Source organism: Heloderma suspectum, chromosome 5 (assembly GCF_057233095.1).
Source record: "Heloderma suspectum isolate Gila_16-S chromosome 5, 16-S_ref, whole genome shotgun sequence".
NCBI classification, from domain to species: Eukaryota; Metazoa; Chordata; class Lepidosauria; order Squamata; family Helodermatidae; genus Heloderma; species Heloderma suspectum.
Window position 1 is genome coordinate 194,676,727 of NC_139462.1, and position 24,678 is coordinate 194,701,404.

At 42.0% G+C, this 24,678-nt stretch overlaps 1 protein-coding gene across 3 annotated transcripts in view; it reads left to right on the plus strand.

The window, feature by feature from the left end:
• The window catches only part of MTERF1 (mitochondrial transcription termination factor 1), a 95,923-nt gene extending 71,711 nt beyond the window's left edge, over nt 1-24,212 (plus strand). For 2 of the 3 annotated variants that reach the window (XM_084858903.1, XM_084858911.1), the window contains one exon: nt 20,979-24,212. The gene's annotated coding sequence lies outside the window, so the exon portion shown is untranslated. Of the gene's footprint in view, nt 1-6; nt 965-20,978 lie in introns of those variants that run through there. The other variant, XM_084858898.1, reaches the window with a different exon arrangement.
• The last annotated feature ends 466 nt before the right edge of the window (nt 24,213-24,678 follow it).

The following is a 24,678-nucleotide window of genomic DNA, read 5'->3' on the forward strand; positions in this document are numbered from 1 at the left end:
TCTCAGGTTGCAGAAGTGGGTTGTGCCCCTATTTCCAAATCCTGATGCACTCAAATCTGTTACCAACTCCACACTCACATCTACAAAAGCTCAACTCTTCATATATGAACAAAAGCCTAACACATGACATCCTGCAGCATAAACTAAACATTAACACTGGTTATATATTGAAACCCAATTCTTCAGAAATGGTGGTTGCAAAAGCTATCAGACCAAGTACTTGGGTTGCAGACTTCTTATAATAGGCTGCATGCAATTTTGCTTAAAGGAGGAATATGAAACTTACTGCACACTCCCAAGCAACTTTTACTTAAAAGTACTGCTGACTTCAATCGGATTTTATGTCCTACTAAGAGTGTTCAGGATTGCAGCTTTAGTTGCAAGTGAAACATATTAAAGATATGGGAATTCCATATTTACCAGCCTACAGGGCTGGCCCAAGACATTTTACTGCCTGAGGCAAAGAATGTGATAGCACTCCTCCCATTTCATATACATTGAATCTTTCTTCAACACTGATGATTGGACAGTGTCCTCCACCATACCTGAATGCAGCAGGCTAGCTTAGGGGTATAGGGCAGGCCACGTGACACATTGTTCTCTCTCCTCCAACACCTTGCTGCCATCTCCCAGCTCCTGCTGCATGAGGTGACTGCTTTACTTAGCCTAATGGTGGAGCTGGCCCTGCCAGCCTGTGGTGCTGATAGATTTATGAAAGTAGAATCCATGACATACTGACAGTGACTGATACAATGTGCTCTTCCTATTTTACATCAGGTAAAGGCCTTAATATTATTCAGAAGGGAAAACCTAAAGATGAGAGAATCTGTCGCGAGGTGGGAGAGCACTAACACACACAACAGAATACTGAAATAAATTGAAATTAGTGTTCTCATCTGGTGAATTCCTGCACCGAAAAGAGACAGCAAGGTAAAAAAAAAAGAGAGAGAGAGGTGTCCCTAGATGCATTGCATTTTCTTTTTCAGACTCTTCCCCAACCCCATACCGCAAAAATATTCATTGTTATTATAAAAGAAGAAACCAAACGGAATGCACAAAATGTAGGAAATGCCATTCTCTTTCTCTCTTTTAAAAGAAAAGCTGTCCAGGGCGATGAGCATTCATGCCAGGCCCCCATTCTACAGATACCAAATATAAGATGGCTGTAAGAGTATATTTGCATTGGCAGAAAGGTGAGTAAAAGGATATGAAGTTTTCTAAGACAATGTAAACCCCCAGTTGAGAGGAAATTCAGAATGAATATAAACCATCTGTAAGCTGCCCACTGCAGCTTGGCAATTTAGCACAACCACACTGCTCTGAGACTGCTGGAGTACAACATTCCCAACTGTCTGAGTCCAACACACTGTCATTTTAAACTCCAGTTTCTATCTAGAGCAGAGGTGTTTATCACACAGTCCAGGAATTGTGACACAAACAAGACTCTCGAGTAGATGTTTAAGAGCTTCTTCCTCTATTGAATTTCTTTAATACTAGCATTTGGAGGTGAAAAGTAAAAAAAGAAAGAAAGATGAAACCCTTATGCCTGAAAGTCTCTGTGTGTGAAAATGCAATTCACATTTAGATGTGAGCCAGTTTTCTCTCTCAGTTATTTACTCAGATTTGAAATATGCATCTTATCTTGGCCATGAATCATTGTGGTCTGTTGGCGTATGGTATAATTTCTCAATAACAATCATTTTGTTAATTAATGTGACTTTAATAGGCAGTTGTAAAACTAACATATAATTTTTACTCCTTGGTTTTATTATGATCTAATCTGTAAACTGGTATTAAGGCATTCCGGGCCAAAGTACTATTTTGTTTTAATACCTAACCCTTTGTGGACACTGTTGTGTGTGGCTCATTTACAAAAAAAAACAACCCATGCCCACAGAGCACATATCCAAAAGTGTGTTGTACAAATATTCTCAAGCACCAGTGACAGCAAATTGTAATAGATTATTATAAGAGATGTCCTTGTGTTTATATACTACTGGTAGAAAAACTCTAAATATGCCTCGGTCTTGTATCTGACTTAATGCTGACAGTACAATCCTATGTGTGTCTGCTCAGAAGTAAGGCCCATTTAATTAAATGAGACTTACTCCCAGATAGGTGTGCCCAGGATTGCAGCTTGATTCTGACGCTAAGGCTGCAATCTTATATACACTTACCTGGGTGCAAGTCTCATTAAACGCAATGGGGCATGCTTCTGAGCAGACATGTATAGAATTGCATTGCATTATTCTGAGGGAGGTAAGGTCAAAGGCCAGGGTCACCATTTCCATTTTCAGTTGTCAGGATGGGACAAGATTCTAAGCAAGTTTTAATGGCCTGGTCTTATATATTTTCAGGATTAGATTACAAAAAAGCAAGATATTTCAAGGACATTTATCATGGATACTTTTTAATATCCACAAACAACCAAAGCAACATTATCCATACAGCTCAAATGGTCGCCCGTTTTAAAAATAAACAAACGTGTGCCTTTGGCATGCGTACCTATTACCCAGCCTCCTACATGGTACTCCACCTGAAACATGAATCTATGTAGTGTGGCAAAAATAGGTGGGCAAAATCCACTAGTTCGGGGTCATAATTATTCCATGTTTCTTGTTAAATTGTAGCCTGCTCCTCTCATTTCAGGTCTTGGCACATGTACAGTTGTTCATGTACACGTACATCACAGTATGATGTAGTCTTGATTTATTTGCACTAGAAGGTGCTCTGACCCCTAGATTTGATTTGGACCCCAATTCAGTGTTTAGAAAAATGGCCTGATTCTGCTCAGACCAATTCAGAGACCATGTGCTTGAATTCGGGTACTGAACCCTACCAAGATTCAGAATTCAAGACTTCATGCCTCTCATTGACTAGCATGAGAATTCCCCCCCCCCCAAAGGCTATTACTTTCCCCCCCTCTTTGTCAGAATTGGATGATATTTGCAGGCATAGTATCCCCTTAGGATGGGATTACACCTGAAAAAGTCAGAAAAATAGGTGCAAGGGTTTTGTGCTATACATCTTTCTATTTTTATTTTTTTAAGGGAGCCACTGATATATTTTTTAAAAAATTCTTGGTGGCCCTGGATGAAGTTTGCAGGGAGAGGTAGCTCATCTGAAGGGATCAAACCTGCCAAGGCTCAGATGAATAGGCACAAGAGTTATCATGCAAGAGCAGCCTTTACATTTTGAAGGTATCCCAAAGAGGGAAGTGCCTTGTGGACCACTGTTCTGAAAATGTCATACAGCCTAGAGGTGTACCTAAGTACAACCTGCCAAGTGTCAAAAGGATAGGTGCAGCAATTCATGTGGAAGAGGAGTCCTCTTCCACATGAGGTGGGGAGAGTGATTCATATCCCCTTCCCTCCCCCTTGTTTTTTGGGGCAATTTGTATGAAAATAGCACACATCATAGAGGTGCACCCATATAAGAAACCTGGAAAGTTTCAGAAGGAGATGTTCAGAGGCTAAGGAGCTATGAATGAAAACCAGTTTAAGGCTTTTTTCATAGTGAATCCTTTTGGCATTGGAAGAATGCCATCCGATGGACCCCTCCTTGCCCTCCCACAAAACAAACAGTGACAGGAGCCCTGGTAAACCTGTTGTAGGATTAGAAAGTGAAACTGTCAGTCACTCAACTGCACTCTCTCCCTCCCCACCTCTCCCCACTCATCAGGGTTTTAGAGAAACAAAACCTAAAAATGCTATTTGGAGAGGAGACATAATGTCTGTGTCTCTGAGCCTGAATAGGTAATGAAGCCTCATTCTGGCCTAGCTTCAGCTCTGGTGAGTTTCGTACAGATGTCAGAGAATTCTGCCATGGATCTCAGTGAGGCCAAATGCCAGTGCATTTGGCCCCCCGAAATCCATGGCGGAATGAAGCCCCCCGCCCCACCACCCCGAGAAAGGCGCGTGAAACGGAGCACTTACCTGGTGCCATTCGCGCTGCTTTGTGAATGGCGGCCGCGTCTGTGGCCGCCATTCACTTCCCCATTTTTGCCATGATAGGCTACGTAAATACTTACGTAGCCCGAAATCCTAACCCGGCTGGCTCCGCGGCAACTCCGCGGAGACACCGGCCAGGTGCATTTGCAAGCATGCGGAGCCTACGGACGCAAATGGCAGTGGCTACAGCAGCCGCCATTTGCGTTCCTGTTTTTTGCCGTGATAGGCTACGTAAATATCTACGTAGCCTATCACAGCGAAAGACAGGGGCTCACATGGCAGCCACTACACCATTTGCCCCCCTGTTTTTTTGCCGTGATAGGTTACGTAAATATTTACGTAGCCTATCACGGCAAAAAACAGGAACGCAAATGGCGGCTGCTGTAGCCACCACCATTTGCGTCCGTAGGCTCCGCACTCCTGCGAATGCACCTGGCTGGCGGCTCCGCGGAGTTGCCGCGGAGCTGGCCGGGTTAGGATTTGGGGGGGAGGTGCGGAGCGCCTCCTCCCCACCCTGAATCACCCCCTTCGAAAAGGTAAGTGACATTCGCACATCGCTAGAGTTTCGAGGGAAGCCCGCTTCGCCTCAGGAAGCACCAGAAATAGTCCAAATAAGCCCAATTCTGCTCAGGCTTTGGGCTTCATCCAAATCCAATGCACATCCCTAATTTGTAGTTGAGTGCTAAGCAAACCTCTGCTAACTCCTAGGTGCAGGTATTTGTGAATGTCAAACAAAGTTACTATGGTCTTGGAGGCAGTTGTTAAAAATCTGTATACTAGTGCAGAATCCATATTATCTATATTTATTAATTACATTTTAATTCCACCCTTCCTCCAAGAAGCTTGGGGTGGTGTACATTCCCCCACCCATTTTATCCATTTTAGCCTTATGTAGTAGACTAGGGTCAGAGATGGGGACTGGCCCAAGATCATGCCATCTTACTTACTTACTTACTTATTACATTTATATCCCACCTTTCTTCCATTGTGGAACTCAAGGTAGCTACATGTGGTTCCCAGCTGTTCTCCCTTCCACTGCTTAGCTTCAGCATGGTAGCTGTCTCATGTGCTTTCAGACTAAGCCCAGGAACCCAACTTTCAGCCTAATCTATATCATAGTGTTAATTTGACTGAATGGAGATTGAGCCTAGTCTCCCTAGACTAAGTCTAATACTTTATCTCCTACACCAGGCCTTATGTAACATTCACAGAGGTTGTTCTGTTAGTGATGATGATCAAGTATGGATAATTAAGTGTAGATTAAGCCTAAATTGGGCCTACCTTTATTCAAACTGTATTTCTGTCTGAAATACAACTCTTGTCTTTTCTTTCTTTTCCTAACACATAGCCCTGACATTTATTTTCCTTCCGCTCTTTGCAGTGGATTCCTGTCTTCCTCCCACTCCAGAATCCTTGATCTTTCTGCCAAGTGAGGCAGCTGAGTCCAGCCCACCAGGTGGTCGCTGGCACAGTTCAGCTACATTCTGTTTCTACCACCTGCTGTTCTTACTCAGGCTTGTGGCAGCGTTCGCAAATCCCAGCCCTCACAGAGATTGACTTAAACCAATGCTATTGGTGATTTTGTGAGAGGCAAAGCCAGAGCCTGCTTTTCCGATTTAAGGGCAAATATGTACTGATGACACTTGTAAAGGTCATTTGAATTTTTAGGCTTGAACAGATTCGTTCTTCAAATCTCTGAAATCATTCCATGATTATTTGTTCTTCATCCACCCATTGCTAATGACCTGCACCATAAAACAATTAACTAACTAATAGGAAACTATTAATTTAACAAAGTTCAATTGTTGTAGATTCATGGTAGCTCTCACATAGCAAATGAAAAGTTTCTTCTAATTGAAACTCGTATTTTAAAGTGTTCATAGTTGCTTACAAGTAATGTTTTCACTGGGTGAGAAATGTCTCATATACCTTTCTCGTAGACACCTACACCATGATTTAGCCATCTCTGCATTATCTGGCTGAGTTTGATAAACTCAAGGTTATCAAAAGGTTAGTTATTAGACATTTATCTTCCCTGTTCGCCATGTTGTCAATCAAGGTCCAATAGGGCCCCAAGGCTCTGCCCTATGCAACCAGAGCATTAATGTGCACAGTTTCAGCTGTTATTATTGTAATCACATCCCATACTTTGTCCCTTTAAACTGCTGCTTTTGCTGGGACTAGCTCCAGCCCTGAAATATGAGATGCTGTCATGAGTCAGTGTTCATATCATTAGTGATGGACTCAGGTGGATGTCACAGCACTGAAAACACCACTTCTGAGAGGTGATTAGCTTCCATGGCGTTAGTTCTGAATTTGCCACTGAATCAGATCAGGTCTGAGACAACCCATTCCCATCAGTCAGCGTATCTGTAAGAAGAGAAGAGGAGGAGGAGGACTGTCTGTGTGGATGGCCAGAACACTAACCAAGTTTGTCAGGAAATGGGTACGGCTGTGAACACTTCTTTGTTGTTGTTCAGTTGTGTCCGACTCTTCGTGACCCCATGGACCATAGCGCGCCAGGCCTTCCTGTCCTGCGCTCTCTCCCGGAGTGTGCTCAAGTCCATATTCATTGCATCCGTGATGCTATCTAGCCATCTCATCCTCTGCCATCCCCTTCTCCTTTTGCCTTCAGTCTTTCCCAGCATCAGGGTCTTTTTCAGAGAGTTTTCTCTGCGCATTAGGTGGCCAAAATATTTGAGCTGCAGCCTCAGTATCTGTCCTTCCAATGAGCACTCAGGGTTGATTTCCTTTAGGACTGACTGATTTGACCTCCTTGCAGTCCAGGGGACTTGTAAGAGTCTTCTCCAGCACCACAGTTCGAAAGCATCAATTCTTCGGTGCTCAGCCTTCCTTATAGTCCAGCTCTCACAGCCATACTACTGGGAAAACCATAGCTTTGATTGGACGGACCTTTGTTGGCAAGGTGATGTCTCTGCTTCTTACTATGCTGTCTAGGTTTGCCATAGCTTTCCTCCCAAGGAGCAAGCGTCTTTTAATTCCATGGCTACAGTCACCGTCTGCGGTGATCTTGGAACCCAAGAAAATAAAATCTGTCACAGCTTCCATTTCTTCCCCTTCTATATGCCAGGAAGTGATGGGGCCAGATGCCATGATCTTTGTTTTTTTAATGTTGAGTTTCAAACCAGCTTTTGCACTCTCCTCTTTCACCCTCAACAAGAGGCTCTTGAGATCCTCTTCGCTTTCTGCCATTAGGGTGGTATCATCTGCGTATCTGAGGCTGTTGATAATTCTCCCGGCAATCTTAATTCCGACCTGTGATTCATCCAACCCGGCGTTTCTCATGATGTACTCTGCATATAAGTTAAATAAGCAGGGCGACAATATGCAGCCTTGTCGTACTCCTTTCCCAATTTTGAACCAATCGGTTGTTCCATGTCTGGTTCTTAGTGTTGCTTCTTGACCCTTGTACAAGTTTCTCAGGAGACAGGTAAGGTGGTCTAGTACCCCCATCTCTTTCAGAATTTGCCAGAGTTTGTTGTGATCCACACAATCAAAGGCTTTAGCGTAGTCAATGAAGCAGAAATAGATGTTTTTCTGGAATTCTCTTGCTTTCTCCATGATCTAGCGAAAGTTGGCAATTTGATCTCTAGTTCCTCTGCCTCTTCGAAACCCAGCTTGTACTTCCGGTAGTTCTCGGTTCGCATACTGCTGAAGCCTAGCTTGTAGGATTTTGAGCATCACCTTGCTGGCATGTGAAATGATTGCAATTGTACGGTAGTTTGAACACTCTTTGGCGTTGCCCTTCTTTGGAATTGGAATGTGAACTCTTCTAGGAGATAGCTAATATGGAATACATCTCTGGTGAAATGTGTTGGATGATTTGTACTACAGAACTAAAGATGATTTGCAGGATCAGGTAGTGACCCAGAAATAAAACTGTTTTGAATAGAGGAGAATACCCCAGCATAAGGTGAGGTAGGCAATGTGGAACCCTTTGGATCCATAAGTCCCAAACAGCATGGCCAACGGTGAGGAATTATGGGAATTGTAGTTCAAAACATCTGGAGAGCACCTAGTTGCCTACCCCAAACATCTGGTAACATAGAATCATAGCATAGTAGGGTTGGAAGGGGCCTACAAGACCATCAAGTCCAACCCCCTGCTCAATGCAGGAATCCAAGTCAGAGCATCCCCGACAGATGATTGTCCATTCTCATCTTGAATGCCTCCAGTGTGGGAGAGTCCACTACCTCCCTAGGTAATTGGTTCCATTGTCGTATTGCTCTAACAGTCAGGAAGTTTTTCCTGATGTTCAGCTGGAATCTGGCTTCCTGTAACTTGAGCCCATTGGTCCATGTCCTGCATTCTGGGATGATCGAGAAGAGATCCTGGCCTTCCTCTCTTTGACAACCTTTCAAGCACTTCAACAGCGCCATCATATCTCCCCTCAGTCTTCTCTTCTCAAGGCTAAATATGCCCAGTTCTTTCAGTTTCTCTTTATAGGGCTTTGTTTCCAGTCCCCTGATCATCTTTGTTGCCCTCCTCTGAACCCTCTCCAGCTTGTCTGCATCCTTCTTAAAGTGTGGTGCCCAGAACTGGACACAGTACTCCAGATGAGGCCTAAACAGTGCTGAGTAGAAGGGACCTAGTACTTCCCAGGATTTGGAAGCTATGCTTCTGTCAATGCAGCCCCAAATAGCATTTGCCTTTTTTGCAGCCACATCACATTGTTGGCTCATATTCAGCTTGTGATCGACAACAATTCCAAGATCCTTCTCGCTTGTAGTGTTGTTGAGCCACGTATCCCCCATCTTGTAACTGTGCATTTGGTTTCTTTTTCCTAGGTGCAGAACTTGGCATTTATCCCTATTAAATGTCATCCTGTTGTTTTTTGCCCAGCACTCCAGTCTATCAAGATCACTTTGAATTTTGTTTCTGTCTTCCAAAGTATTAGCTATCCCTCCCAATTCTGTGTCATCTGCAAATTTGATCAGCATTCCCTGCACCTCCTCCTCCAAATCATTAATAAAAATGTTGAAGAGCACTGGGCCCAGGACTGAGCCCTGTGGTACCCTGCTCGTTACCTCTCCCCAGTTTGAGAAGATCCCATTGATAAGCACTCTTTGCGATTCTGTAGCCAACTGTGGATCCACCGGATTGTTGTTTCATCTAGCCCACTTTGAGCTAGTTTGCTCATCAGGATATCATGGGGCACTTTGTTGAAAGCTTTGCTGAAGTCGAGGTATATTATGTCCACAGCATTCCCACAGTCCACAAGGGAGGTAAAAATAAGATCAGATTCTTCTGGCAGGATTTGTTCTTGACAAATCCATGCCTGCTTCGCGTAATCACTGCATTGCATTGTTGTCAAGGTGCTTCCAGATGGATTGCTTTATCATCTGCTCCAGAATTTTCCCAGGGATTGATGTCAGACTGACTGGTCTGTAGTTCCCAGGTTCCTCCTTTTTACCCTTTTTGAAGATAGGGACCACATTAGCCGTCCTCCAGTCCTCTGGCACTTCACCCGTCCTCCATGATTTCTCAAAGAGAATAGACTGTGGTTCTGAGAGTTCTTCTGCCAGTTCCTTTATTACTCTAGGGTGCAGTTCATCTGGCCCTGGAGATTTGAAGTCATTCATAGTCATTAGGTGTTCCTTGACCATATGCCTATCGATCTCAAGCTGCAATCCTGCTCCTTCAGCCTGTACTTCGCCTTTGCCGGGGGGTCATAGACCCTCTTTTGGGAGAAGACTGAGCCAAAGTAGGAATTGAGCACCTCTGCCTTTTCTTTGTCATCTGTTATCATTTTGCCATCCTTATTTAATAGCTGAACCACCATTTCTTTCTTCTGCCTTTTACTATGCGCGTAGCTGAAGAAAGCCTTTTTGTTGTTTTTAGCATCCCTCGCTAACCTCAGCTCGTTCTCAGCTTTAGCCTTCCTGATGCCATCGCTGCAGTTCTGTGCTACCTGCCTGTACTCTTCCTTTGTCACTTGGCCTTCCTTCCACTTCCTATAGGTGTTGGGGTTTTTTGTTTTCAGGTCAACTTTGAGCTTTTTGTGATGCCACATTGGCTTCTTCTGTTGTCTTCAACCTTTTTTTCTTGTTGGAATTGTTTGTAATTGTGCCTTGAGAATTTCCTTTTTAAAAAAACTCCCACTCATCTTGGACTCCTTTTCTCATTAGAGTCGCTTGCCATGGGACCTTCCTGATCATTGTTCTGAGTTTATTAAAATCAGCTCTCCTAAAATCCAGGGTATGGGTTTGGCTACACTCAGCTTTTGCTTCCTTTAGAACCATGAACTCAAGTATAACATGGTCGCTTTCTCCCAGAGCTCCTGTAACTGCTACTTTACCCGCTAAGTCATCTCTGTTGGTTAGGATCAAGTCAAGGATAGCCAATCCTCTAGTTCCTTCCTCTACTTTCTGTAGGAGGAAGTTATGTGCTGCACAAGTCAGGAATTTCCTGGAGGGGCCATGTTTTGCAGAATTTGTCTCCCAACAAATATTGGAGGAATTGAAGTCCCCCATTACTACTACATCATGCTTCCTTGACACATTGGCTATTTGCTTTTCAAAAGTTTCATCCTCGTCTTCTCCTTGATTGGGTGGTCAGTAGTAGACTCCGACCACATGTTACCTTATGCTCATAGGCCTGATTACAAAATTGTCCTCCCTTTGTGAGGTGAGGGTGGTGGGGAAAATAATCATATGAATTGAACTGCCGCACTATACACATCAAGCCCACATGTCGCATATTGCCTTATTTGCATGTTACAGCAGACTAGCCAGACATGTGGCTGGCTAAGAGTATGAACCAGCTCTCTGTGAATTACACTACAATAGTGAACTGGGCAGAAAAAATTCATTCAAATAAGGGTAACATTTTATTGCTGTATAACTTTAAAATTGCTTTATCACTGTACTTCAAGGTTTCAAAAACAAGTTGGATTCTACATTGGTTCTGGCAATATCCTATTGAAACTAGACTCATGTACACCTTTGTGAAATAACTGTGCAGCTTTGTGAAATAATCGAGTTATAAGTGCAACTGTTATGAACGAATGCCTTCTGTTCTGCACTGGAGACACAACTCTGAAATGTCAAGGATTAAATTAAATGATGCCTATGACTGGCTTGTGATACACTCATGTTTTAAGTACACCACCAAATAATAGATTTTTACTGGTGTGACATTATACATTAAGCCAAATTCATCATACAGCTTTAATACTGACCTCCTACTGTGTTTTGCATAAAGAATTGAGTCAGGATGTTTACTCTTGGCTTACGGTTATGGCATGATACCGGAGACTGAATATTGAAGCCTGGGTTATGAATAGCCTGGCACAAGAAAGTTAGTCAATATTCAGACTCGAACATGGAGATACTGTGGACTGCAATTTCTTAGCTCAAATCTTATTTATTTTGCTAATCAATGTTGATAATAAATACCTTGCCAAAATGTCACTCAGGTCTCTGAGCAATCATTTAATTCTCATCTGTGTTTCATTAAAGGCTATTTTATTAGTACTGAGATTCTCTGCATATATAAGCCAGCTTTGGCTCTAGGCTGGTCAAAGGAAGTTTAATAAGATTCAGATGGTGTACAAACTATCAGAGGGATATAAAATTCTTCAGACATGCAATAGCAGCTCCTGTTCCTGGCACGCTGTAATATCAGCAAACTCCAGTTCTGCTTTCTCTTGACCATAGATGGTTTGGTTCACAGCTAAACTGAATTACACAGGAAATCAAAATATTCAAACCTAAAGAAATATGTTTTTCACTTTTCCTAAAGCATTTTCACATTCTCAGGAAGGATGGAGTTTTGCAGAAGCAATACACCTTTAAAGTTAAAAAGGAAGAAGGGGGAACATTTAAAAAGTCCTGCTGATGATTGATGCTTAGGGGGCTACATTTTACTGCTAAGTTTTCTTAGCAGAAGACATAATTGTATATGCTCAGATTTCCAGTACTGGAAAAACTGCAGGAAACTGGAGTGTGGAAATTACTTCATTTTAAATAGAGTTGAAATTTCCAACGTTTCTCCTCAAAATTCTTAATCCACAGGATAAATATTTGAATATTCTCCAGATATTTCCTGAATATTCAATTTCTGTATTTGAGATTCAATGAGACTTGATTTCATTATTTTATATTTTACAATATCTGACTGTATTTGATAGTTGTCATGTACTGACGTTTAGCATATCATAGTATTCGATAGTTGACATTCAGTTATATTTACTATTTGAGGAATTGCTTGAGAACAAAGAGTGGGATATAAATTTTAATAAATAAATTCATATAAATAAGCAGATGCCAACAAGCCTACAACATTCAAATTTTATGTTTTGAGGTAAAGATGTTACATTGACCAAAGCAAATTTTGAATGTAATTTGAGAAAGAAAGAAAAAATAAAACAAACATTGCCAAATTTCAGTTTCCCTCCAGAATTTAATCACAGCTCTTTCTTTAAAACCCAGTTCATCAATAGTTCTTCTGTAGTATTTCTAATTGAATTTTGTATATAATTGGGTATATAATACCAGAGCCCTATGTGTGTTTAGATACAGAAATGGAGTGTTTACGTGCCCTTACATTTGAGAATCTAGCAACTATGAGCACGTGAATATGAGGAATTATGAAGGAGCCCAACAAAGTAAACAGGATAGACATGGGCCAGATTCCAAGATTGCTTGCAGTTGTGTTCTGGGACTTCTGGGGGTCCCGCTTATGATATCAGCCTCATGTGCACCTTGAAAAGCCAATCATGAAGCCTTGGTATCTTCAAGGTTAGCATGAAACACAGAGTAAGGGGCTATAACAGAAGCAAGCATGGCTATGTGTTTCTGAGGATATTACCAACATACATACGATTCTTTAGAACCTAGCCATACTTATTCTGCTGGGGTCAAGGTTTCAGAATACTGTTTAGCATAACAGTATGCCCAGCTAAAATAGCAGGACCTCTTTCATGTATTAAATATGTGAGATCTACTTCTACTGGACTGGATAATATTTCTGTATGAGGAAAATACTCTAATCACCTGTGGGGTAGGCTTGGGGGCCTCCTTTGGGCCTCTTCCACTTGGGCCTCAGTGGTAGAACACATGATTTACCAGCAAAAAGCTTCAAGCTCAATCCCGATATCTCCAGGTAGGACTGCTGTTTGAAACCCTGCAGAGTTGCCAGTAAAAGTAGACCAGGCTTCCCCAACCTGGTGCCCTCCAGATGCGTTTTACATATTTGCTTCTTAGGGCTTTTCTACATGAGGCTTTTATCCTGCACCTTTAAGATTGGCTCCTTTACACATCATTTTTTTCTGGTGTGTGTGTGTGTGTTCTCTTCCTTTCTATATGTTCCATTACACAACCACTAGGTGGCGATGTGGTATAGAGGAATTGTGCACATAGGTTTCTGGTGTGGTATGTGTGGCTCTTTCTTTCTATATGTTTTATTAAAGAACCACTAGGTGGTAATGTGGTATGGCAGAATTGCACAATTACACTATGACATCATTCAGAAAAAAATACTAGACTTTACTCGTTAGAAAGAAAAAAAATTGCGATAATGGTTGCAAAGCACAGTAGAGGCCCTGGAAGATGACAATGTCATGTAAAAGACCCACAAACTACCATGAGTGAAGAATCATGAGCGCACAATTAAAGCTTCATGTAGAAAGGCTCTTAGTGAAAAAGGGAGAACAGCCGTCAGCAGAGGAAGGGCAACCCCTTCAAACCCTTGCATTATATATATCAACAAGAAATCCTTGAAATATTTTCTAGTCATACCCTCTTTTATTTTCTGCAGTATAAGTGAACATTTTGCCATGCAGACAATATATTTACTGCCTGTAGACCTGCCAATGTTACCATCTCTTTCTTATCTTTTATTTTGCTTGCTTGGTGTTATTGGCAAGTTGCTCCAGCGTAGCACCAATTCCTTCAAAGATATTTGAAAAGAAAACAAACAAAAAGATATCCAATGTATTCCGTGTGAAATTTAGATAGCAGCCAGAAGGATCAAAGCTTGAACAGAAACAAAAAGAAAGGAAGGAAAGCTGGCAGAAATTTGAGTTTTTTCAACTATATTTTTTGGCTCAGGAGGATTAGAAGAAAATTCTTTGTTGGTGAACCTCTGTATGGTGTACCCAAAAAGGGGGAATGCATTACCCCCAAAATGAGTGGAAAAGAGGGCACAGATTTCCATAAAATGTACATGTTCTAATTTTTATTTATAGATGCAAAATGAGATATAATTACTATAATTAAAATTGCAATACAATGCATCTCACTATAGGAAAGAGAACTATGACCAAATGAGCTCAGGGCTAAATTAGACGCTATCTTAGATATGTACCATTCAGCTGATCCTCACTATATATACTTTTTTTTCCCCCTTGAAGTAAGCACAAAGGTGCCCAATGTAGATTGGGACTACTGCACACAGTTAAAGAGGTTCAAACCTTCCCAACCAGCCATTTCTTGTTACCAGTGAGGTCCCCCGCCTTTTTTTTTAGCCCCTGCAAGGGGAGTATTTGGAGGGAAAGTGGCCAGGTGGGAAGGTTTAAACTGTTCCTATGCCCATGTGGTGGTCGCGATCCAGATCAGGGGCCCACATGCATTATTCAAGTTTTAAGAATGGTGAAGATCAGCTACACACTACATATTTAGTGTACTGTCTAGTTTTAGTCTGCTGTCCAGGTGCTAACTGTTGATGGGCAACTCCAAGGCCCTTGCTCTCCCTTTTTATGGTTCTTTATCTTTAAACAGGACTTGAGCTGCGCAGCACTTCAAAGGAGGATGACTTCAGATAGAGAACTGTCCTCTGATGGCCCTTCAAATAGAGGACTGTCCTCTCTAAAGCAGCACACATGGCCACCCTAGTTCCATCTGCAGGCAACACAGCTCAAAGGGAAATTTCACATAGCAAAAATAAGTTAAGAACATAAGAAGAGCCATGCTGGATCAGACCAAGGGTCCATCTAGTCCAGCATTCTGTTCACACAGTGGCCAAACAGCTGTCAACCAGGAACACATAAGCAGGGCATGAGCACAACAGCACCCTCCCACCCATATTCCCCAGCAACTGGTGTACATAGGCTCGCTGCCTCTGGTACTGGAGGTAGCACATAGCCATCAGGACTAGTAGTCATTGATAGACTTTTCCTCCAGGAATTTGTCCAACCCCCTTTTAAAGCCATCCAAATTGGTGGCCATCACTACATCCTGTGGTAGCAAATTCCATAGTTTAACTATGCACTGTGTGAAGAAGTACTTCCTTTTCTCTGTCTTGAATCTCCCACCAATCAGCTTCATAGGATGACCCTGGGTTCTAGTATTTTGAGAGAGGGAGAAAAATGTCGCCCTATCCACATTCTCCACACCATGCATAATTTTGTAGACCTCTATCATGTCTCCCCTTACCCTTCTTGTTTCCAAGCTAAACAATCCCAGCTATTGGAACCTTTTCTCATAGGGGAGATGTTCCAGCCCCTTGATCATTTTAGCTGCCCTTTTCTGAACTTTTCCCAGCTCTATGATATCTTTTTTTAGGTGTGGTGACCAGAACTGTACACAGTATTCCAAGTGTGGCTGCACCATAGATTTGTATAGGGGCAGTATGATATTGGCGGTTTTATTCTCAATTCCTTTTCTAATTATGCGTAACATGGAGTTTGCCTTTTTTACAGTGGCCGCACACTGGGTTGACATCTTCATTGAGCTGTCCACCACAATCCCAAGATCTCTTTCCTGGTCGGTCACAGCTAGCTCAGATCCCATCAGGCTATACTTGGAGTTGGGATTTTTTGCCCCAACATGCATCACCTTACACTTGCTTACACTGAACTGCATTTGCCATTTAGGTGCCCATTCTCTCAGTTTGGAGAGATCCTTTTGGAGCTCTTCACAATCCCTTTTTGTTTTAACCACCCTAAATAATGTGGTTTCGTCCTCAAACTTGGCCACTTTACTGTTCACTCTTAATTCCAGATCATTTATGAACAGGTTGGAAAGCATTGGTCCTAATACAGATCCCTGTGGGACCCCCACTATTTACTCCTCTCCATTGGGAGAATTTACCATTTATTCTCACTCTCTGCTTTCTGTTCTTTAACCAGTTACTGATCCATAAGAGGACCTGTAGACCTCTATTTGAACCTGTCCTCTTATTCCAGGACTTCTAAGTTTGCTCAGGAGTCTTTGGTGAGGGACTTTCTCAAAAGCCTTTTGGAAGTCCATGGCTTACCCAACATAGACCTCATTTGGGCCAATATGTCTTCTTCAAAGACACGATAATCAAGGCAAATAGATGGTATCTGCAGGATGGAAGGTGGGTCCAAATAACTGCCAAGCACATTCCAAACATGGCCTTCGCTTCACAGAGCTGGGAGAGGGCCCTGGCTCAGTAACAGGGAACATGCCTTGCATGCAGAGGGTCCTAGGTTCAGTCACTGGCAACTGTATTTAAAAGGATCACAAAGGGCATTTCTACATGACGCCTTTAGTGGGGCTTCCACTTCCCTATTCTTTGTGGGATTCAGATCGGCTCCGTTACAAAGGCTTTTTTACGGCTTTCTCTCTCTCTGCCTTTCTATATGTTTCATTATACAGCTGCCAGATGGTGCTGTGGTATAGCAGAATTGTGCAATTACATGCTATAAATATAATGCCATTCAGAAAAATACTGGATTTTCCTCATTCTAAACCCCTGCCCCACACAATAATGGTTGCAAAGCACAGGAGAGGCCCTGCAGGATGTCATGTAAAGGACCTGCAAACTACCATGAGTGAGCAATCATGAGCATACAATAAAAGCCTTGTGTAGAAAGGCTCATAGCAGGTAATGTGAAAGCCCTCTGCTTGTGACCCTGGAGAGACACTGCCAGTCCCAGTAGATAACACTGGGCTAGATAAGCAAACAGTTTGCATGTGCGCAATGCACCCATGTGCTTTTCACCATCCAGTCTCAGAAAATCCCTAGCTCTGCATCTGACCTTGGCTCTACAGCTTTCCCACATCTGTCCCTGTACTAGTGAAGTTGTCTTTCTTCCATTCCTAACTATTGCTGTTGCAATTTCTAAGCCTCAGCCTACAAAATAGTTGGTCCAGGGTTTCAGTGATGGTGAGAGAATCAGGAGCAATAGCACCAAAGGCAAGGGCCTGGACGTTGGTTGCTCGTTATCCCTAGAACAGGGGAGGGCAGACGGTAGACTCCAGATTATGTGACTTCCAGAAGCCGCTGGCAACATGGCTAATGGTGGGAACTGAAATCAAAAATATCTGGAGATCTACTTTCTGCCCCTAAGGTGTAGCATCCAGGACAAATATTTCCTGCTCCCATATATTGCTAGATTGCTAAGGCCACAATCTTATACATGTTTAGATAGAAAAGTCCTACAACTCCCAGCATTCCCCAGCCATCCATGCTGGGAGTTGGCTCAGTGTGGTGTAGTGGCAAGAGTGTTGGACTAAGAGCTGGGAGATCCGGGTTCTAGTACCCACTCGGCCATGGAAGCTCACTGGGTGACTTTGGGCCAGTCACAGACTCTCAGCCCAACCCACCTCACAGGGTTGTTGTTGTAAGGATAAAAAGGAGAGGAGGAGGATAATGTAAGCCGCCTTGGGTTCCTTGCAAGAGGAAAAAAGGCAGGGTATAAATTCAATAAATAAATAAAAAATAGGACTTATCTGTCTAAACATGCATAGAATTGTGCCCTAAGTGACTATAAGTGCATAGATCGCTGTGGGATTGTTTTGTCTTTGAGGATGGCCATGCTGACTGGGAATAACGGGAGTTGTAGTCCAACATATCTGGAGGGCACCCGGTTGGGGAAGGCTGGTAGAGAGCACAATTAGTCCTGTGCTTAACTTCCCTGGAGCTGATTTTGGCCATGTGAATTTAGCCAGACATTTAATCTACCGTAATGGCGGGAAGTAAATATACTACAGCTTCATTTCAAAAATAAAACTAAACCCATTAAGCCTGCAACTCATATCCAGGAATTACTGCCTTTTTTTAAAGCTCTGGAATTGTTTTAAATTCCATCAAAACCTTCCTTTTACCTTCCCCCTTCAAATATCACCAAGCTGTTGAACAAGCACAATCTCACTCTTATCTTCCAGGAACTCAATCTGCTTCAAAAAATGAGCAGCTAAACTGGAAGATTTAATTCATCTTGTTCATTAAAATTCAAATCATTATAAAGCCACAGATGTTAACTTTCTAATGACTACATTACTGATGGCAGAAAAAGGTCTGTTATACTCACAGGGGCAGCTAAAATGTCATATTTGGTACTAAGAGGGTTTTTTTGGTGTTTTTAAAAAATATTTTAGCAAGGCCTTGAATCATTGGTCCTGAAAGATGTTTATGAAATTACCATTTTGAAGATTTGCTCGTATATGCTTTCCTTGAGCTTTGGAAAGCTAAACTTATGCAGTACATGAACACAGATTATGCAGTACATGCACACAGGGGGATCATTCTGGGTGGTTGTTTATAGAGGATATTATTCTTAAAAAAATTTAAGTCCTTGACAGAATACAGTATCCACAAAACACACGGGACTTAAGGGCTCACATTTTGCAATGCTTAGAATAATGAGTTAGCAGAATTCCTTAATAGAAACAGTCTCAGAGCTGAGAAAATTAAGTAGACTTGGGGCTTTTCCAGATGAGAATTTTTTGAGGAATCACCACAGTTCATTCACTCACATTTCACGGGTGATCCAGACGTCGTTGTCCTTTTGTAATCTTCCTGTGTTTTCCAAGCAATTCTTGTGACTTTTTGCTTAATGCGGAAAATCCATCAAGAAGGGAAAGAGCAGAACAGCTGCACATTTTCTTTGACGGTGTGGACAGGAAAATGCAGAATGGAAGCAGGGTGGGAGGAGTTGTCCCAGGGGAAAGTGGATGACGATTCAGAGATGCCCCTCCTTTCCTGGTTGCTTGCCATGTATTTCCAGTTGTAGGGCCATGTTCTGCAGCTCCTTTGAGCTTTTCAAAATGGCATTAGCCACCACTTAATTGTTTCTTTTGCTGCTTTACTCCTGGAATGCAATGTTTTGCACCAGTACTGAAATCATCCGCTTAATTTTGTAGTTTGCTTTGGTGCTTTAAAAAAAAAAAGTATGTTAGAGGTATCTCAGAAGAACAGACTTGCGGAAGGACCATATATTTGTTTTTTGTTTTTTTAAACAAATTGTATGAGAGCTTTGCAATAGTAGTGATGGAGTTGGAGTGGGGGTGGGGAAACGAGACTTCTTTTTTTACATAGCAATGAAGCGCTGCAGTGGGAGGGAGAGGGAATCTACTCAGTCCTTTAAAAAGGAAACTGGTGCGATCTCCTCTGAGCTCTTCAAAATGGCATTAGGAGCCACTTCATTATTTGTTTCCTTTGCCGCTTTACCCCTGGAACGCACTACTGAGATCACGCGCTTAATTGTAGCTGTAGCTGTTTTTGTTTTTTTATAGACAAATATAAATGTATGTTAGTGGCAGTCCAGAAGAACAGACTTGCACAAGGACTATAAATTAAACGAAACAAAATTATGTGGAAGAGCTTTGTGATGGGGGAGGACACTGAGGCTTTCGTACAAAAAATGGAAAGGGAAATCTGCTCAGTCTGCTCTCAGCTGCCCACCGGTAGGCCCCCTTTCTAGCAGCCACATCTGTTGGGAACCAAGCAGATGTATGAGAGCTGTGGCCTCCATATTTCTAAATTAAGGAATTCTACAATACTGCATTTCCGGTAAAAAATAAACAAATCTTGTTTTTAGAAAAGTGGCATGTGCAGGCGACTTGCACTCACTAACGCACATGCCCAGAATGGAGAAAGGGTACTGTGGAAGGGGCACAGAACAATAGGAGGGGCAAGGGGAGCAACAGGGAAATGACACCTCGGTCATCTCTACACCAGCCTAAAATCCTGCATTTTAAATGGGGCTTTCTGTTTTAAATGCAGGATCACAACGACTCCCCTTTTCATGTGCTTGCTTTTCCCCTTCCCCCCTCCTTCTCCCCGTATCTGAGTCTTCCATTATCTTTCATTGACCTCTTTTCACAGAGGGAACTCAAGCGGAACACAACTGGGTAATTTGATAGCTCATTATCTGCGATCTCTTTAAAAACGGAACAAAGGGCATTTAGTGCAGGAGACGCCTTGGAGGTTCATGGGGTCATGTAAAGAGCCCGCAAACTTCCGTGAAGGAGCAATCTCAATCGCAGGATAAAAGCCCAGTGTGAAAGAGCCCCTGGACACATTCTGTCATGGACCAGCCCCTTGTGTAGATGTGAAATCCTGCTATGCCCACCTAGAAAAAGGGGCTCAGTGTAGATTATGGGTTGCAAAACCGCAGGCAACCAAACCACAGTACAGATACTGCCTAACTGCAAAAATAGGGTTGTTCGTGGAAAAGCCCTTGGTAAAGGCCCCACCAATAGCATTACACTTTTAAGGAATTCATGGCATTATGAATGGGTGGTGTGAAAGGTCTGACAAGTGAGTAATTTCTGAAGAGCAGTGCCAGGGCTCCAGCCTACTTTGTCTGAATTACATGGTTCATACATACATACATACATGTACATCACTCTAGCAACATAGCAGTTAACAACTCGTCATCACTCAGTGACTCTTAGCTGAATGTGTTCAGGTGCATCATTGAAAATACTTGTTGAAACTGATGTTATCTTACAGTTTATTTCTATGCTGCCTTTTGGCAAAAAAGGCCCCCAAAGCAGCTCACAAAAGTATAAGTATCATTCAAACAATACAATTCAATACAAGTTTAGAGGAGCTAATGAGTTCATGTTAAAGTTCTGTCTGTGATGTTTTGATGTGTGAATGCTGCCTCATACATACAACCATGATTTCTGCTGCACTGAGTGGTTAACATATGCGTGTGAATTCACTTCAAAGCAGAATAGAAACAGTGCCATTGAGTCAGCATTCACAAAACCATAATTCCCCTCTAAAGTTACCTCATGGTGACTTCATCATATGCAACCATAATGTTATTTATTCTCTTTATTGAATGTATGTCTCTCTTTATTGCAGGGGTGGGGAACCTCAGCCGAGGGTGCCACATCCAGCCCTCCTGAAGTCCCAATCCAGCCATCCTGAGGTCCCAGAAAGCTACACCTCCTTCCCTTGGTCATGCCCCCTTTACTCCAACCGCTGATTGTTTGGTGGTCTCCCAGCTTTTTTGTAATTTCCCCTCCATTCTAAAATACCTCTCCTAAGGCTTAGTTACTGGCAGTAAGACCTTTAAATTAAAATATCCAGGGTGTGTGTGTGTGTGTGTGTGTGGCCCCACCACTTTTGCCTTTGTCTCCCCCCCCCAACACCACCACTGGAATGCAGCCCCTGAGAGCTTCTTCAGAACTGAATTTGGCTCTTGTGCTGAAAGAGGTTCCCACCCCTGTTTTATTGTATGTATGACTGGATTTGTAATATAGAGTACTGATATTCATTTTTCTTTATCATTCTTTTTCTGGTCTTTTGGCCCATATGGTGACTTGACTTTATTGGAATGTGTTGTTTCTGTTTTAGTTGTATCTTATAAATAAAATGGATATGTAAATAGTTCATAAAAAATACAAAATCAGGAATACAAAGAGAACATTCAGACAAATAACATTCATAAAAGCATTCATATGCTCCACAATCCAGATAAACTGAATAATTAGGAATTAAGCCATTTTAGTTGCAGTAATTTCAGCGGCACTTAAAAGTGCCATCGAATCAGTTAATTTAACTTGGCTGTTGTATATGTAAAACTGTAATTATGTCTCTATCAAGCTGTGATCTTGGGACTCAGACCTGGGGGGTCTGAAGGAGAGTTAAGGAACATGTAACATGTAACATGTTCACTTATCACCTTTCCATTGGGATCACTGGGCGGGTTCGCACAATCATTTTCAGCCATGGTGCCTTAAGTAAGCCACTGTGGTTTGGACTACCATTCCGTAGCCCAAACCCCATGTGTAGCTTGTTGTGCTGTCCAAACCCATATGGCTAACAAACCACCCAGAACCCATAGGCTGTTTTAGGGTTGTGGGTCGTTTGTTAACCATGCCAACAACACACCCTCGCTGGGTTCAGATGACATGGCAACCTATGATTGGGGATTGGGCTATGGAATGGGCACCTATGGGCACCCGGTATGTGCCACAAACTATGATGACTTATTTAAGCCACCATGGCTGGAAATGATCATGCAAATGAGGTCACAGACTGATCCTATGTTTGGAAAGTATATTTGACTATCAGCCCCTAAGATCACTTTTAGGTAGTGTGAGAGCACCCACAGAAAATCTTTCATGGCCAATAACTTCACAATTGAGTTATCCTGTGAAATAATTAAATATCTGGTAGATACCATGCATCACAGGAACAATTCCTACTATGGTATGAATCCTCTCCAAGCCCAGTAGGATCTCTTTCACGGATCTTGCCAAGGCAAGCTGTCCTCTCTTTCAATAATAGACCATGCAAGCAATTTCCAAATGGTTTAAAAATTATCAGGGCTGCAATCCTATACACACATACCTGGGAGTAAGTCCCATAGAATTCAATGGGTTTTACTTCTGAGTACACATGGATAGGTTTGCACTGTAAGTCATTATAGCAGAGGAAGAAACAGAAATGAGCCGCACATGTGACAGGTTTTATTTGTTTATTATTTGTTACTTCTTTCTTTGTTAAATTTGTATGCTGCCCTTCCACCAGATGATGCTCAAGGTGGCTAACAGTAAAATACAAAGTAAAACACAAAACAACATTTAAAATAGAAAAAGTGGTTGGTAAGACATCAATAAAATCCATAGCGCCACTAAAACAACAGCCAATTGAACGAATTGTGGCCATAACAGTCAGCACATGATGCCAAAGTCCTGTCTAAATAAAGCGTCTTTGCCTGCTGATGAAAGGTCATCAGTGGAGAAGCTAGACAAGCAGTATTTCAGGGGTTGTTTCTTTCCTATAAAGTCCAAGAAATGTATAGCTGCAAAGCTATGATATTGAGAGTCAGATCTGGAGGTTGGTAAATAAGTGGCAATGTGCAGCAAAGAGTATTAGGCTGCAGTGCTAATGATCTTAGGTTGCAACCTACCTGGGAGTAAGCCCCACTGACTGCAGTATGATTTACTTCTGAGTAGACATGCAAAGGATTACACTGTTAGGCTGCAGTCCTATGCACACTTACCTGAAAGTAAATCCAATTGAATCCTAAGTATGTATAGGATTGTGCTGTTAGAATATCTAGCTTGTTTCTTTTCACTCAACAAGTTCTTTTACAACCGTAGTGTACAACCTTGTGACACAGATAATCATAATTTACAGATGAGAAACAGAGTCAGAGAAAGAGAATGACTTTTACTCCAAGTCAGTTCTTGACTGAGATAGCACTCGACACATTTACTCTAGATCTCCTACAGATCACTCTTACCTCCTGGGATGTGTTTTCTTCCTGTTTCATCACTGACTTGATTTTGAATCCTTTTCAGGAATACCTAAAAGCAGTCCCACATTACTTCTGCAGAGAAGGTTTTAGAAGTACTGGGTTTACAGCCTGGTCAAATGAGATCCAAAGTTATACTGAGTCCATCTACTAACTCTTGAACAATCAGTCCTGTATTTCCATGGACAAGTCTTGCAGACTATTTGCCTGAATCTTTAGGAGTAATGAAGTGGATTATGAAAAAATTGGACAAAAAAGCTTGGGAGACTTGACAGTGCTAATTGCTTTCCCCTTTGATCAGAGACAAAGACTAGCAAAGTCTGTGGAAGGGAACAGTACACATCTGCATCCATCTAGTTAGCAACTGAAGGGCCTATTCTCAGTGCATGATATCATCCTCATGAATATATTTGCCATGAGATGGGAAATTCATATCGCTGCCTTTATGCCCTTAATAAACAAATAGCTGCCTACCGGCCCTTTATGTTAAATGACTGGAAAGGGTTAAATGAGCATGATTGCCATGGAAATTTCTTCAGCCTTAATGTATTTGTACTTACATTCCTTTGCTGTGTTGAATGCCCTTGTGATAGAAAAGAAAGAACAAACATCAAAAGTACCTTTTAACTCCACAATTCTTTCTAAATTTCTTTAAACTTATAGGCTATACCACTGGCTTTCTATCTTCAAAACATGCAAGAAGATGAGGGTCAGATCTAAAAAAATATTTTGTGCAGTTTAATAAAATATGCATGTGAATTGAATGACCTGCAGAGATATTATCTGTGTGTTAATGAAACATTGTAAGATTAATTACACATTTTTTATTTTTTTCTTTCTTGGTAACTTCTAGGCTGGTAATTACATCAGAAATGCTCACAGTTTAGAAGAATGTATATTGTGACACCAAATCTGGCTCAATTTCTCTTCAAGATAATGATTTATTTTTTTTAAGAGAGAGGCAAATCCGTTAAGAAAAACAATTCAATAAAAGTACTAAAAACAATTTAAAAAAAGCAATCACATCACTACTAAGATCTCCAATCTCTGCAGATTTCCTCAAATGCCTAGCAAAACAGGTGAGTTTTAATTAACCTTCCAAAGGTCAGCAAGATGACACATGCTGGGCCTCTCTAGGGGAACCATTCCATTATTTGTGTGTTCTTTAAATCCAGCCTTCTTCCTAGTGTCGCGACACTAGGGATGTCAGAGAATTTCGCCACGAATCTCGGGGAGACTGAATGCCAGCACATTCGGCCCCCTGAAATCGGTGGCGAAATGGTCTGCCAGCCCCCC